The sequence below is a fragment of the Hydra viridissima genome, unplaced genomic scaffold, assembly GCF_058129835.1.
Source record: "Hydra viridissima isolate aposymbiotic clone 2 unplaced genomic scaffold, HvirCarnegie_v1 scaffold_12, whole genome shotgun sequence".
NCBI classification, from domain to species: domain Eukaryota; kingdom Metazoa; phylum Cnidaria; class Hydrozoa; order Anthoathecata; family Hydridae; genus Hydra; species Hydra viridissima.
The window spans coordinates 14,161,402-14,165,400 of NW_028324311.1; positions in this window are offsets into that span (position 1 = coordinate 14,161,402).

Here is a 3,999-nt window from a genome sequence, read left to right on the forward strand (position 1 = left end):
TTTTTATATACATTTAACCGCAAAGTTAACGCACCACATATCAATTCCAATCTATTTCAAAAAATTTTTTGTATTGCCGAAATTATCAATTACATAGATGATCATAATGTTTATTGTTACGGCTTTCGTAGGTTTTATTCCTTTTTCCTTATGAAAGTTCGAAATTATAGCAGCTTTTAATAAGTAAAATGTTTTGCAGTAGTTAAACCTCACATCTAAAAGAAAACTGTTTAAGTAGAAAAGATACATGTCATTTGAGCAACACATCTGTTCGCAAAGCAGCATTCTAGACAAAATTTAAGTTGTGATGAATGTGTTGCGACTGTTACTTTATCCAATGAAGGATCAACAAATCGCATACATGGTGGAAGATTTGTCTGATACAAAAATCGGTAGGATTCTACAAAGGTTTGTAGAGACCAATGTTCATGTTAGTCGACTTGGCCATGGTTGACCACGAGCTACCAATCCCGTGGAGGACTAATTGTTATTGCTTCGAACACTGAGAGAACCGTTTACTACTGCATGAAGTCTCAAAACTTCATGCAGTAGTAAACGGTTAGTACAACTTGCTGAGGTTTATGGAGCTGCTGTTACTCAAGATGCCATAAGAAGTAGATTTCTTGCTTTAAATTTACGACCTCGGGCAGCAACTACTGGTTCCAGATTGTCGGTAGACCAACAGAAGAAACAGACTGGCTTTTGCAAGAAGGCATGTGAATTGGGAAATGGATGATTGGGGACAGGTCTTATTTACAGATGAGTTAAGGTTTGGCCTTGTAAGTTCTGATCGCCACCCAAGAGTGTACAGAAGACCAGATGAAAGATATTTCACTTGTAAAATTCGAGAAAGAACTTCATATGGAGGTGGGTCATTGATGGTATTGCGCGCAATATCTTTAATAACTCCCACAGCTTTTTACTGTTGACGGTAGACATCTGACTTCTCAACGATACATAGCAGACATTTTAGAACCTTTTAAGGTACCTTATGCACTGCATATTGGAGATGGATTCCTTCTTTTGAAGGATAATGCTAGACCACATTCGGTACATATTGTTACTGAATACTTAAGTAACGTTAGCTTTCAAGTTTTGGAGCGGCTAGCTTGCAGACAAGCTGCGACAAAATCTTATTCACATGTGAGAAGATATCGCTCAAGAAACGATTAAATCTCTAATTGAAAGGATGCCACGGTGCTGTCAGGCTGTAATGATATCAACAGGTGGTAACACTAGTTACTGATAAGTCAAAACTTTTTCAATTTAAACTGTATTAGTGTGCATAACAATAATAATCATTTTAATTTATTTTGTTAAACGAACAATGTTTTTGGTTTTAGTTTTTTTTTTTACCATCCTCAAAGTCAAAATTATTATTATCTAAATAATTGTGTTCATATGTTCTTTTCTTAATATTGAAAATATTGACGACAATTAAAATAAACCGAAATGTATAAATGGTGCGTTAATTTTGCGGCTAAAAATAATTTTGTATGCGTATTTGATGAGTTCAAGGAGTATAGTTTTAAAAAATTAATGCATTATTATTATTATTGACTGTTTAAATCTTAAACATTTACTTCACTTTAAAAATTTGAACATCAGAAGCCGTTGCATCAATCAAATGTGGCTTTTTGGGTGTTCAGTTAAAAAAGATAGAGTTTTTAAAAAACTTTTTCTGGTTTTCTGGTTACCAGTCTTGTCTCTACAATGTTACTTTTATAAAATACTTTGTTGCATTTGTATGCTAATGAAAATGGTTTGGCTTATTGGAATACTTTTGATTTATCTATTACTTAATATATTGCTTTTATAAAACTTAAAAAACTCATTTCATATATGACAAATATCATAAGTTCAAGTACAATAAACTACCCAGTCGGCACAACTCGGCGATATGTTACGCGTGGTTTCTGTTACATGTTTAAAACCCGCTAAAACATAGAGAATAACACGTTTCAAGAATCGGTTTTCAATCCGAGAAATAAACTTGCTCTTTTTACCGAAACACCAATTATAATTGTGATGTATTTTAAAAAATATTCTGTTTTTACGGATGGTTTCACCGTTGCAGAATCGTAGTATGATTTTGTAATAGGTTTTTGTAATGGTTGTGAAACCAGTGATGAAAACACGCGAATATTTAAAAGTTGATTTACGCGCAGAAGCAATTACGGAAAGTGGATACTGACGTAGTTTCCTTAAAATCCTATAAATATAGATTTAGCGGTTTTTTTTTATGAAATTATTTGAAAACTTTTGTAGAGCAGTTTTTAATGAGTAAAGAAGATTTAAAATTGCAAAGTTGTGCTCCCTGCAACAGCTGCTTCATTTTATATTTTCTTGAAGATTCAACAGTATACTTAGAGTACATTTGGGGAAAGATTTGTCAAAAGAATGTTATTAAATATATATCTATATGTTAAGTAATTACAGTTTTTGTATGTATTAGACTTTAATGTTTCTGCTTTTCATACATTTGTTGCCTTATGTAGAGTTTAGACCAAGCCTATGCAATATATTAGATATATCTATATTTCTGGTAAATATTTTTTGTTGTTGTTGCCATAATGTTCATTAATTTGTTGGATATAAGCAAAAAAAATGTTGGATGTTATAACAATAGTTGGATGTTATCATATTATCAATAAAATGATAATGTGTATATTGGTAATATGGCAATATTATGGATATATACCTATATTTATATTTTTTCTAATAACTAGGTTTGTTTCCTATATTTTAACATTTTACAAGTTTTAGTAGTTAACGCTGTAAAATTAGCAGTTTAACAAAAATGAAGACAGCAAATTCAACATCATATATAAAAGAGTATATGAAGAAATGTCAAGCAGCTTTAGCTGGAAATATATCTTTGGCTTATGCTTTCAATTTATCTTCATCAAGCTCTCATTCTCAAACTGATTTCTTAGAAGAAATATCAGAAGATAGTGAGAGTAATATTTCAAAGTGTTCTCACAATGATTCCCTAACGATAGCTTTCAAGTAGTCATTCTCATTTAGATTCCTCAGAAGAAACTGATCCTTTTAAAAGTTCAAGCTCAGAAAATGAAGATACATGTTTAATTAAGCAAACTGTGCATGAACTTTTATCAGTTCTAACCGATTGGGTAGTAAAATACAAACTCCAAAGAGAGTATTTTGATGAGTTGTTAAACTTGAAACAAATTAGTGGTTGTTTTTATCAAGAAGACAATCCAAAAGATTCTCACACTTCACTGCGTATGCCTTGTAATGTAGGCGTTGATAAATGTAATTGACAGTACGTTTACCTTGGATTATGAAAGGGTATTTTATCAATTTTTCAAAGAAGCACTAAAGAAATTAGGTCTGTTGAAGTGGGCATAAATATTGACAACTTACCTGTACATAAATCATAAATTTTCAGTTTTGGCTGATGGAATTTGGCAGCGTGGAATTTCTATTAATAACATTGAATTGCCATTTCGTGTTCTCTCATTTCTTTATGATGCACCTGCACAAGGATTTATTAAATGTTTAGTGGGACACACTGCAAAGTTTGGTTGTGAAAGATGCTCAATAGAGACAACACTAGAAAATCATACAATAGTTTATTTAAAAACTGGTAAAAAATTGAGAACTGATATAGTTTCGTAAAGGATGTTATCCAAATAACAAACTTGTTGATAGTCCTCTTTTTCAGCTAAATGGCATTTACATCATTAAAGATTTGCACTTGAAGTGACATTTGAACATGTTACCTCAATAAATGAGTTAGTAAAATTTGAAAATGCCTTTAGGACAATGAAAGAAAAGTTTAAGTGAAAATTTGATGCAAATGAAACTGTGTGTAAGGATGCAAAAGCGCATTGTTATGCAATTTTAGACTCTGGTGACGAAAGAAATACAATCAAAAATTAACCTTATGTATGGTAACCATGTGTCAAACAAGCATTATACTGACCATTTGTCATCAACACATGACTTACCTTTGATTTTGTTGACAGTTTTATT